We start from the raw sequence: 13,730 nt of genomic DNA on the forward strand, positions 1-13,730 counted from the left end.
TCCTGGCATGGGTCTTAGGCTGGACCAGTCATTGGTTGGCAACTCCCACAACTTCTGCACAACATTTACCCCACCACATCTTGCAGGCAGGACAAATTGTAGGTTGAAGGTTTTGTGGCTGGGTTGGCGTTCCAATACCTCCACTGGAAGTCTTGCCTGGTTAGAGAAGATGGCCAGCCAGTTCAGTCTCCGTACCTCCCTTCAGTAGGAGTCTTTGCTAAGTTCACCCTCATAGAATCCTGGAAAATGCTCCTCCCCACCAATTCCAGTTGTTTCTCCCAGTACTCTCTTCACCCCGACCTGATTCCTCCTGTTCCTATCTCTACCTGCCCCCAGTCCACCCACGAAATCTATTCTATTTCCGTGCATCTCCCCTTAAGTCCTCTTTGTTACTTAGCCACTCTGGGTCTGTGGGTTGTAGCATGTTTATCTTTTACTTTACAACTAATATCCATTTATAAGTGAGTACAAACCATGTTTGTCTTCCTGGGTCGGGATGATTTTTTCTAGTTCCATCCATTTGCCTGCAAATTTCATGATGCTATTTTTTTTCACAGCTGAGTAATACTCCATTGTATAAATGTACCACATTTTCTTTATCTATTCTTCGGTTGAGGGACATCTAGATTGTTTCCAAGTTCTGGTTATTACAAATAAAGCTGCTATGAACATAATTGAGCAAGTGTCCTTGTGATAGGATGGAGTGTCCTTTAGCTCTTGAGGTAGATCAATTCCCAGTTTTCTGAGAAACCACTATGTTGATTTCCAAAGTAGCTGTACACGTTTGCACTCCCACCAGCAATGAATGAATGTTCCCCTTGCTCCACATCCTCTCCAGCATGAACTGTCACTTGAGGTTTTTATCTTAGCCATTCTGACAGGTGTAAGATGGAATCTCAGTGTCATTTTGATTTGCATTTCCCTGATGGCTGAGGATGTTGAACATCTCCTTAAGTGTCACTCAGCCATTTGAGATTCATTTCTTGAGAATTTTGTTTAGATCTACACCCCATTTTTAAATCGGATTATTTAGTTTGTTGATACCTAGTTTCTTGAGTTATATCTATCTATATCTATATCTATATCTATCTATATCTATATCTATATCTATCTATATCTATATCTATATATATCTATATATCAGCCCTCTGTCAGATGTGGGGTTGGTGAAGATCTTTTCCCATTCTGTAGGCTGCTGTTTTGTCCTACTGGCAATGTCCTTTGCCTTAGAGAAGCTTTTCAGTTTCATGAGGTCCCATTTGTTAATTGTCAATCTTAGTGCCTGTGCTATTGGTGTTCTGTTCAGGAAGTTGTCTCCTGTGCTAATACGTTCAAGGCTAGTCCCCGCTTTCTCTTGTATCAGGCTCAGTGTGTATGGTTTTATGTTAAGGTTTTTGATGCACTTGGACTTGAGTTTTGTGCAGGGTGATAGATATGGATCTATTTGCATTCTTCTACATACTGTTTGGTCAGCACAATTTGTTGAAATTGCTTTCTATTTTTCATTGTGTATTTTTGGCTTCTTTATAAAAAATCAGGTGTCCATACGTGTATGGATTTGTATCTGGGTCTTTCATTCAGTTCCATTGATCCACCTGTCTGCTTTTATGCCAGTACCATGTGGTTTTTATTACTATAGCTCTGTAGTAGAGCTTGAAATCAGGGATGGTGATACCCCTGGAAGTTCTTTTATTGTATAGGATTGTTTTAGCTATCCTGTTTTTTTTTTTCCATATGAAGTTGAGAATTGTTCTTTCAAGGTCCTTAAAGAATTGTGTTGGAATTTTCATGGGGATTGCATTGAATCTGTAGATTGCTTTTGGTAGGATGGCTATTTTTTTGGTTTTTCGAGACAGGGTTTCTCTGTAGCTTTGCGCCTTTCCTGGAACTCGCTTTGGAGACCAGGCTGGCCTCGAACTCACAGAGATCCGCCTGGCTCTGCCTCCCGAGTGCTGGGATTAAAGGCGTGCGCCACCACCGCCCGGCAAGGATGGCTATTTTTACTATGTTAACCCTACTGATCCATGAGCATGGGAGATCTTTCCATCTTCTGATATCTTTTTCAATTTCTTTCTTCAGAGACTTGAAGTTCTTGCCATACAGGTCATTCACTTGCTTGGTTAGAGTTACCCCAAGGTATTTTATTTGTGGCTACTATAAAGGGTGTTGTTTCCCAATTTTTTTCTTAGTCTGTTTGTCATTTGTATACAGGAGGGCTACTGATTTTTTTTTTTTTTTGGTTAATCTTGTATCCAGCCACTTTGCTGAAGGTGTTTATCAGCTGTAGGAGTTCCCTGGTACAATTTTATGTATACTATCATATCATCTGTGACTAATGATACTTTGACTTCTTCCTTTCCAAATTGTATTCCCTTGATCTTCTTTAGTTGTCTTATTGCTCTAGCTAGAAGTTCAAGAACTACATTAGATCGATATGGAAAGAGTGGACAGCCTTGTCTTGTTCTTGATTTTAGTGGAATTACTTTGAGTTTCTCTCCGTTTAATTTGATGTTGGCTATCAGCTTACTGTAAATTGCCTTTATTATGTTTAGGCATAAACATGTCCCTTGTATCCCTGATTTCTCCAAGACTTTTATCATGAAGGGGTGCTGGATTTTGTCAAATGCTTTTTCAGCATCTAATGAGATGATCATTTGTTTTCTTTCAGTTAGTTTATATGGTGGATTAAATTTACAGATTTTTGTATGTTGAACCATCCCTGCATCTCTGAGATGAAGCCTGATTGGTCATGGTGGATGATCTTTTTTATGTATTCTTGGATTCAGTTTGCAAGCATTTTATTGTGTATTTTTGCATCAATGTTCCCAAGGGAAATTGGTCTATAATTCTCTTTATTTGTTGAGTCTTTGTGTGGTTTGGGTATCTGGGTGACTGTGGCCTCATCAAAAGAATTTGGCAATGTTCCTTCTGTTTCTATTTTGTGGACTAATTTGAGGAGTATTGGTATTAGATCTTCTTTGAAAATCTGGTAGAATTCTGTGTCCTGGGCTTTTTATTGGTGGGAGACTTTTAATTACTGCTTCTTGTAGTCAGACTTTCCTTGGCCTGCCAGTCCACAAATAATGACCCGGAGACTTATTATTAATTATGAAAGCTTGGCCTTAGCTTAGGCTTTCCCCCAACTAACTCTTATAGTTAAAGTAATCTGTTTTTATTAATCTACGTTTTGCCATGGGGCTCAGTTACTTCTCCTCTGTATCGTATGTCCAACTTGCTCCTAGTCTCTGGCATCTCTGCCTTTCTTCTTCCCAGTGTTCCTCTCTCTCCCAGAAATCTTGCCTATTCTTTCCTTCCGAGCTATGGGCTGTTCAGCTTTTATTAAACCAATCACAACAACACATCTGCACACAGTGTAAACAAATATCTCACAACAGCTTCTATTTCCTTAGGGGTTATAGGTCTATTTAAATTATTTATCTGATTTTGATTTAACTTTGGTAAGTGCTATCTATGGAGAAAATTGTCCATTTCTTTTAGATTTTCCAGTTTTGTGAAGAAAAGGATTTTGAAGTATGACCTAATGATTCTCTGCACTTCTTTGGAGTCTGGTTTTATGTCTCCCTTTTTTTGTTTTTGATTTTATTAATTTGGATATTCTCTCTTTTCCTTGTAGTTAGTTTGGATAAGGGTTTGTCTAGCCTGTTGATTTCCTCAAAGAACCAACTCTTTGTTTCATTTTTTGTATTGTTCTCTTTGTCTCTATTTTATTGTTTTCAGCCCTCAGTTTAATTATTTCCTGCAGTCTATTCCTCTCAACTATGCTTTCTTCTTTTTGTTCTAGAGTTTTCAGGTGTGCTGTTAAGTTGCTAACATGAGATCTCTCCAATTTCGTTATGCAGGCACTTAGTGTTATGAACTTTCCTCTTAGCACTGCTTCCATTGTGTCCCAAAAGTTTGGGTATGTGGTGCACTCATTTTCATTGAATTCTAGGAACTCTTTAATTTCTTTCTTTATTTCTGCCTTAACACAGTAGTTCTTCAGTAGAGAGCTGTTCAGTTTATATGAGTTTATTGTTGTTTTTGTTGTTGATATTCAGCTTTAACCCATGGTGGTCTGATAGGATGTAGGGAGTTATTTCAATTTTTTTGTATTTGTTGAGACTTGCTTTGTGACCGAGTATTTATTTGTGTTCAAACTGAGAGAATGTTGTTGTAGGTTTTTGCTCTTTTGGGGCCTGCCACCCAGCTCCCAAATAAATCACACACAGAGGCTTATTCTTAATTATGAATGCCCGGCCTTAGCTTGGCTTAGTTTCTAGCCAGCTTTCCTTAACTTTAAATTATCCCATCTACCTTTTGACTCTGGATTTTTCCCATTCTCTAACTTCTGTAAATCTTATTCTTACTCCACGGTTTGCTGTGTAGCTGGGTGGCTGGCCCCTGGAGTCCTCCTCCTTTTCTGGTTCCTAGATCTTAGATCTCTCCTCCCAGTTTTCTCCTTCTATATATTCTTTCTGCCTGCCAGCCCTGCCTATCCTTTCTCCTGCCTTGCTTCTGGCTAGTTCTTTATTAGACCATCAGGTGTTTCAGATAGGCACAGTAGCACAGCTTTAGAGAGTTAAACAAATGCAACATAAACAAAAGTAACACACCTTAAAATATTCTACTACAGGAGAATCTTCCATGAGGTGCTGAGAAGGTCTATTCTTTTGTGTTTTTCAGTGAAATGTTCTGCAGATATTTGTTAGGTCCATTTGATTAATAACATCTGTTAGCTCCAGTATTTTTCTGTTTAGTTTTTGTTTGGACGGCCTGTCCATTGGTGAAAGTGGGATGTAGCTGGATGTTTTTCTGTGCCTGCCTGCCTGCCTCCCACAGCTGCTCAGAAAACGAACACACAGAGGCTTTTATTCATTATAACTGCATGTCCATGGCTCAAGCCTTTTGCTAGCTAGCTCTTATATCATAAATTAGCCCATAACTATTAATCTATGTATCGCCACATGTTCCATTGGCTTTACTTGTGTCCCATTACATGTTGTTCCTTGGGCGGCTTGCTGGCAGCTCTCCTTGTCTTCTTCCGGGCTCTTTCTTTGAATTTCCTGCCTGCCTCTAAGCTGCCTTGCCATAGGCCAAATGGCTTTATTTATCAACCAATCAGAGCAACACATATTCACAGAATACAGAAACACATTCACCCATCAGTGTGATATTGAAGTCTCCTCACACTATTAATGCGTGAGATTTGATGTGTGATTTAAGCTTTAGTAATGTTTCTTTTAAAAATGTTGGTGCCCTTGCATTTGGGGCAAATATGTTAAGAACTGAGATGTTGTCTTGGTGGATTTTTTTCCCTTTGATGAGTATGAAGTGTCTTTCCCCATCTCTTTGGATTAATTTTGGTTGGAAGTCTATTTTGTTAGATATTAGAATAGCTACATCAGCTTGCTTCTTGGGTCCATTTCCTTGGAAATTCTTTTTCTTTTTTTTTTTTTTTTTTTTTTTTTTTGGTTTTTCGAGACAGGGTTTCTCTGTGTAGCTTTGCGCCTTTCCTGGAACTCGCTTTGGAGACCAGGCTGGCCTCGAACTCACAGAGATCTGCCTGGCTCTGCCTCCCAAGTGCTGGGATTAAAGGCGTGCGCCACCACCGCCCGGCCGGAAATTCTTTTTCTAACCCTTTCCTCTGAAGTAATGTCTATCTTTGATGTTGAGGTGTGTTTCTTGTATTCAGTAGAAGGATGGGAACCTGTTTTTACATCCATTCTGCTAGCCTGTATCTTTTTATTGAGGAATTGAGTCCTTTGATTTTGAGAAATATCAATGACCAATTATTGTTTGTTCCTGTTATTTGTTGTTGTTGATTGTGGTGGTAGTGTGTGCAAAAGAGAGAGAGAGAGAGAGAGAGAGAGAGAGAGAGAGAGAGTGTGTGTGTGTGTGTGTGTGTGTGTGTGTGTGTGTGTGTGTGTGCAAGTTTCTCTTCTTTTGGTTTTTTTGGTGTGAGATGACTTATTACTGCCTTTTCATGGATGTAGTTAACCTCGTTGGGTTTGAGTGTTCCTTCTAGTACCTTCTGTAGGGTTGAATTTGTGAAGAGATATTGTTTAAATTTGACTTTGTCGTGGAATATATTTTTTTTTCATCTATGCCGATTAAAAGTTTTGCTGGGTATAGTTGCCTGGGTGACATCGACGGTCTCTTAGAGTCTGTAAGACATCTGTCTAGGCCCTTCTGGCTTTTAGAGTCTCTGTTGAGAAGTTGGGTGTAATGCCTTTAGAAGTTACTTGGTCCTTTCCCCTTGCAACCTGTTTTTTTTTTTTTTTTTTTTTTTTTTTTTTTTTTTTTTTTTTTGAGACAAGGTTTTTTGTGTAGCTTTGGAGCCTTTCCTGGAACTCACTCTGTAGCCCAGGCTGGCCTTGAAATCACAGAGATCTGCCTATCTGCCTCCTGAGTGCTGGGATTAAAGGCATGTAGCACCACTGCCCGGCTCCCCTTGCAACTTTTAATATTCTTTCTTGTTCTATATGTTTAGTGTTTTGGTTATTATGTGTTGGTGGGAGGCAACTTCCTTTTCTGGTACAATCTATTTGGTGTTCTATAACCTTCTTGTACTTTTATAGGCATCTCCTTCTTTTTTTATGGTTTTTTTTTTTTTTTTGTTTTTTGTTTTTTGAGACAGGGTTTCTCTGTGTAGTTTTGTGCCTTTCCTGGAAATCACTTTGTAGACCAGGCTGGCCTTAAACTCACAGAGATCCATCTGCCTCTGCCTACCGAGTGCTGGGATTAAAGTCTTGCGCCGCCACCACCACCCGGCGGGCATGTCCTTTTTTAGATGAGGAAAATTTTCTTCTATGGTTTTATTAAAAATGTTTCCTGGGCCTTTGATTTGGGATTTTCCTTCTATTCCTATTTTTCTTTTCTCCCCCCCCCCCTATTTTTCTTAGTTTTGGTCTTTTCACAGTGTCTCAGATACCCTGGGTGTTTTGTGTCAAGAATTTCTTAGATTTAACATTTTCTTTGACTGATGTATCAACTTCTTCTATCATATCATTTTCTTTATTGCTTGATTTCTATTCTGCCTTCGAGTCTTAAACCGTTTAATTTATCTGTGTGTTTGTTTGTTTTGGATTCTTTAATAGACTTATTCTTTTCCTCCCATCGTTCATTTGTGTTTTCCTGGATTTCTTTAAAGGATTTATTCATTTCCTCTTTAAGGACCTCTATCATCTTCATAAAGTTGGTTTTAATGTCATTTTCTCATGATTCTACTGTGTTGGAATATTCAAGCCTTACTGTAGTGGGACAGCTGGGCTCTGGTGGTGCCATATTGCTCTGGCTGTGGTTGATTGTGTTCTTACACTGGTGTCTAGGCATCTGGGTTTGGGATGAATATAGGTCTAGGAGCCAATTTCTGAGTTTGTCTTTGTTGGATGGTTGTTTTGTTCCTTGGTTTCTGTTTCCTCTTTGGTCTTCTGGTCTTCGTGGTCTGTATTTCTGGCAGCCAACAGGGACCACTGGTCTAGCTGGGAGTCTCTGTCAGAGTTAGGGGGCTGGACTTTTGGCAGCTAGTGTACCCTTTGCTCCAATGGGGGGGGATGGGGGTCTCTGTTCTTCTGACTCCAAAGGGGGCTCTGTAGGGATGTCTCAGCAGTTAAGAGCATTGACTGCTCTTCCAAGGACCCAGGTTCAATTCCCAGCATTCAGATGGCAGCTCAAACTGTTTATAACTTCAGTTCCAGGTGATCTGACACCCTTACACAGACACACATGCAGGCAAAACACAAATACACATAAAAATAAATCATTAAATGCAACATTCAAACTATATATGTATATTTATACACTGACTTACATGTATTATAGATACTTTTAGGTAGATAGCTAACAGTGTTATTCATTATGATTTTTTGAAACATCCTTATTGTTATTTTACCCCCTTCTCTCCTTCTGTATTTATCGCCCTCCTAATTAGACCCTTCCCATTTTTCCATTTCTTCATCAGATCACTTGAACCCTGTTGTCCCCCTCTCCATTGCTTTTTGTTGTTTTTTTTCACTCTTTGCTCTTTACTCTTTGGGGGCCCACCACCCAGCTCCCAAATAAATACACAGAGACTTATTCTTTCTTATGGATGCCCAGTCTTAGCTTGGCTTGTTTCTAGCCATCTTTTAAAAATTTATCCCATCTATCTTTTGCCTCTGGGCTTTTACCTTTCTCTTATTCTATATACCTTTCTTTACTTCTTACTCCGTATCTGGCTGTGTGAGTGGCTGGCCCCTGGCGCCCTCTCTCCTTCTCTTCTTTTTATCTTGCTCCTTGATTTTCTCCTCCCCCATTTCTCTATTTATTCTCTCTGCCTGCCAGCCTTCCCTATCCTTTCTCCTGCCTCACTATTGGCTGTTTAGCTTTTTATTAGACCAATCAGGTGTTTTAGACAGGCAAAGTAACACATCTTTACAGAGTTAAACAAATGCAATATAAAAGAATGCAACACATCTTTGCATCATTAAACAAATGTTCCACAGCATAAACAATATGACACATCTTAAAATAATATTCCACAATTGCTCCTCTGCCCCACTGCTCCACAATGGTTCCTTTTACTTTCTTGGCTTCTGCAGTTACTCCAGGATATGTACTCGAATCTGAAGATTTGGAGCTTGGAGCCTCATATGAGAGAAAACATGACACTGGGTTACCTCACTCAATAAAACCTTTTTTAGTCCCATCCATTTACATGAAAATTTCATTTTTCTTTGCAGCTGAACAGTGTCTCATTGTGTATACAAACCACACTTCATTGTCCATTCTTCAGTGGAAGAGCATACCGATTGGTTACCCAATACCAAATGGCTAGTCCTGGCAACATGCGTATACAAGTAAACACTATACAGACTAAGCATATTGTGTTTATGTATTTAGAAAACACACACACACACACACACACACACACACACACACACACACACACACACACACATTGTGTAACAACAATTAAAGAAAAAGAAGCCATGAATTAAAAGCAAACAAGGCAAGGTACATGGGAGGGGTTGGAGGGAGAAAGGGGAAGGTTTAGGGAATGATGTCATTGTATTATAATCTCAAAACAAAAATATTTAAGAAAAGCCCTGTGGCCTGGCAGTGGTGGCACATGCCTTCAGTACCAGTACTTGGGAGACAAAGGCAGGTGAATCTCTGTGAGTTCGAGGCCAGCCTGGTCTACAGAGTGAGTTCCAGGACAGCCAAGGCTACACAGAGAAAAAGAAACAAACAAACAAAAAAGGAAAAGCCCTATGACACTTAGTTTATGTCAACTTGACATAAGCTAGAGTCATCTGAAAGGAAGGAACCTCAATTGAGAAAATGCCTCCATAAGATCTGGCTGTAAGGCATTTTCTTAATTAGTGATTGATGGGGGATGGCCCAGCCCATTGTGAGTGGTGCCATATCTGGGCTGGTGGTCCTGGGTTCTATAAGAAAGCAGGCTGAGAAAGCCAGTAAGCAGCACCCCTCCATGGTCTCTGCATCAACTCCTGCCTCCAGGTTCCTGCCCTGTTTGAGTTCCTGTCCTCACTGCTTTCAGTGATGAACTGTTATATAGAGCTTGGAGTGAAATAAATGCTTTTCTCTCCAAGTTGCTCTTGGTCATGGTGTTTCATGATAGTAACCCTGACTAAGACAAACCCTAACAAGTAGGACTCTGGAAAGAGCAGTTAGAAGAAAGTTGCAACTAGGACTTAGTGTGAGAAGCTTGGAGTGTTGAGCCAAAGGGAAGGATGGGAGGGCAGCCATGTTTAGGAAGCTTTCCTGCAAAACCCTGGACCACTCTCCCCCCTGCACTTCCTGTTCCAGGTAGCCTTCATGAGATGCTTCCAGAGTCTCTCTGGCCACTGAGTGAGTGACAGAAATGATCAGCAGAATGCAGGCACAGACCACAACAACTCTTGCTTGAAGTGTTCAACTAGCCAGAAGGAGTGACCAGAGCAGAAGTCTCAGAGGTTTTGGTCCTTCCAGCCCTGGGTTGAGCCCACAAGGCCTCTGTCAAGGAAACTCATCTACCAGAAGACTCTCACATCACTTTGGACTTAACAAGACTGTGGTTCAGGGTTCATGAGATGGCTCTGCAGGTGAAGGCACCTGCTGCCAAGCCAGATGACTTGGGTTTGATCCCCAAGACCCACGTGGTTGAAAGAGAATACTGATTCCCATACATTGTCCTCTGACCCCTACACATGCCCCCAATAGATAAACAGATAACTATTTTTTTTTTCAAAGAAGCCCTAGTCAAACTCAACCTTGTTCCCACTCGAGCAGTTCAGGTGACTGTCCAGAACTTTTGTCTAGATGAGATTTTCCCTGCTTTCCATTTTTCATGCCCCTAACCAAATTATCCCTAAACTCCTGCCTCTTAGCAGTTTCAGTAATTCCTCATCCTGAGAAGCGTGGGGTAACTTCTTATGTGTGTGTGTGTGGTGTGTGTGTGTATCTGTGTATGTATGCAATGTGGAGGCCTGTCGACAACCTAGATCATTATTTCTCAAGTACTGTTCACTGTGTTTTTTGAGACAGGGCTCTCTCTGGCCTGGGGCTCAAGTTGACTAGGCTGGCTGGCCAGTGAGCCCATGGACCACCTTGCTTTTACCTCCCTGGCATAGAGGTAGCAAGGGGACATGCTCAGTACTTTTCCTCCCTTCAAACACAGGTTCTCAGGACTAAACTCAGGTTCTCATGTTTGTGGGGCAAACAAGCTCTCTCTCTCACTGAGGTATCTGCTTTACTCACAAAAGGGTGATTTTTTTTTAAAGCTAAGCCAGTTTGCCTTGTTAGCAATATCTCCCGTCACCTGGTGGTGCATCTACCTAAATTACTTCTCTCTCTTTCTATGCTAAAAGCATTTTCCATGGAAAGACTCTTTCACACACTGGTATGTAATTTGGCTAAAAACCCTTACCAGATGCTGAAATGTCATCTTGTACGTGTGCCCTGAAGGAGTTGTTCCCAAGCCCTTTTGTCTCTTATTCATCTGATTGATGTTCTTGGTTCTTATCTCCTCAGAAGAACACAGGGACAGGAGGAGGTCCAAAGCCAGCTGCCAGGCTCTGGAAGACCTGAGGAGGTGCAGAGAAACATTGGGAGGGGTGTGCGTGAACCCTGCCCTTTCTTTTCTTTTTTTTCCTTTTTCCTTGTTTGAATGATTGGAAGTCACTCAAAGGATGGCCTGCTGTTTGATGGCCATGGCCCACATGGCTGTAGGTCTTTCATGCCACCAATGGGGAGAGCATAGCAGTCTGTGAGCCAGGATTCATTCTCTTTGTGAGAGGCATAATTAGGTTTGCCCAAGGGGACAGAGCCTGCCTCTTCTGTGGAACTCGGCAGTTCTCTCCACTTGACTGGAGGCAAGGTAGTTCTTTAGCTATGCTGTAGGAGAATGGACCAGGCCTGGAACAGACTTGGGCCTTGCAGGGGGCTCTCCTTCGGCCTCCACAGGGGTCTTGGAAATAGAGACATTTGCAGCTGCATGTTGACTAGGGACAGGTTCAGATGGCTTCTTTTGAGTGACCCATTCTTGCTGATAATTACCTTGAGGACCGGTGAGAGCTAACTATCAGTGTCCAGTGGGTTGACTGGGGACAGTGAGAGTAACTACAGATTCATTTGCTGAGAGGGGTTCAGCTGCCCACAGTTTCAAAGGATCAAACTCACCTCTTTCACACCTATGGGCCGAATCCTTTCACTGGCAAGTGCCTGGAAACCATCTGGGCCGAGCTGGCATCTTGTCTTTGTCTACAGTGGCTCCAAACTTCCTATCTGTTCCCTCATTGGCCAGCCTGGGATCTAGCAACTAGGAGAAGTAGAGACTATTATTCCCACATCAGAGGTAGGAAGTGGAGGCAAAGAGCTGCAAGATGACTCTGTCCAATTCCTGGCTGGATCCTTTTGTCATTGGGTTGTTGACAAGACTAATTTGTCACTGGGTTGTGGGCGAGACTAAGGTGTGACTCAACTACAACATGAATATTTATGTCTTATGCACTTGGGTGATGTGCTACCCTTCTACATCCTGAGGGCCAGGCCAGCAACAGTGAAGTATAGCTGCTGGCAGTCGGGGCCTGGCATGCTGGGTATCCTGGTGTGCTGGGTATCCCTCACTTGTTACTGTGTGAGACGGTCCATACCAGACAATGTTCTGAACGTAAGTGGCATGTGACAAATACTGGGTGAATTCTATTTGGTGAGATGGCTCAGCATGATAATGTCAGTTTGAGTCCCAGATCCCACACGATTGAAGGAGAGAACCAATACCTTGAAGTTGTCCTTTTATCTCCATACACATGGTATGGCATGCATGTGCCCTTCCCCCAATAAATAAAAGTGTTTAAAAAAAAAGAATTTGGGATAAAGTTGGTGTTTTGCTTTATTTTGGATTTCCTGAGAGCTCCCTTGGAAGAAACATTCTGTGTATGTTTCAGAAATTATATTTAAAAGACTTGAGGGTGGGGCTTAGTTGGAAGAATGCCTACCTTGCATGTGACGAGGCTATGGGCTTGGTCCCCAGTACCACATAAGCTGGGCATGGTGACATAAGTCAGGAATTCCACGTGGGAGGTGGAGGCAAGGAATAAGAAGCTCTAATATTGTCTTTAGCTATGTAACAAGTTTCAGGCTAGTCTGGGCTCCCTGAGACCCTAACTGAAACAACCCAAATAATAATAATGATAATAAACCAACAGAGAATAAAACAAAGAAGCAGCATATAAAGGAGGAAGTGTGGAAAGAAGAGTCAGTTGTCTGCCATGAGTCATCTTGTAAGGCCTGGCCTGGCACCTTAAAATGTAATAGCATCCTACAGACAGAGTCCCAGAGCAGGGCAGCCTGACATGTGGTGCCATTGGAGGTAGAAGGTTCTTGGATGAGGCCTTCAAAAATAGTTCTTTTCCAAGGCCCTGGGGATCAAAATGCCCTTGTGGGCAGTTGGCTGCAGGCCTAGCAGGCTGCCAGGCAAAGCAGAGGCAGCTGGCACAGGCTGCGTGTCCCACTGCTGTGCCGAAACCCTGGCAGGAGCACCTGGAGGGACACTTTCCCTTGGCTCATGTTTGCTATACAGTTCATCATGGTGGGGAAGGGGTGGAGGTGGGAGCATGAGATGCCAGTCATGTGTCTACAGTCAGGTCAAGAAGCTGAGAGAGAGAGGGAGAGAGAGAGGGAGAGAGAGAGAGAGAGAGAGAGAGAGAGAGAGAGAGAGAGAGAGAGAGAGAGAGACAGAGAGAGAGAGAGAGAGAGAGACAGAGAGAGAGAGAGAGAGAGAGAGGCAAGGAGAGAGAGAGGGGAGGGGGCTCAGCTCACTGTCTCCTTTCCATTTGGTCCAGGACTCTAGCCTATGGATTGAACTCCTCACATTAAGGGTGGGTTTTCTCAGTTAAATCTCCCTGGAAACACCCCACAGACATGCCCAGGTGTGGCTCCTAGGTGATTGCAAATCCAGTTGCGTTGACAGTCAAGATGAACCATCATAAAGACTAAATTGGATTACTGATTTAAGCAGACCATGGCTGGCCGGTGCCTGCCAGTAGGCTGCACAGCCTTTGAATACCCAAGTGTCACCTGGAACAACACTTAGGAAGAAGATATTATCCTCCACTCCTATTGTCTTAAACATTGTTCTATTGCTATGAATAGACACCATGACCAAGGCAACTCTTTTAAAAGAAAGAATTTAATTATGAACTTGCTGACAGCTCCAGAGGCTTAATCCGTTATCATAATGCAGGCAA

This window comes from Peromyscus californicus, unplaced genomic scaffold (genome assembly GCF_007827085.1).
Source record: "Peromyscus californicus insignis strain IS unplaced genomic scaffold, ASM782708v3 Scaffold_7__1_contigs__length_154581171, whole genome shotgun sequence".
NCBI classification, from domain to species: domain Eukaryota; kingdom Metazoa; phylum Chordata; class Mammalia; order Rodentia; family Cricetidae; genus Peromyscus; species Peromyscus californicus.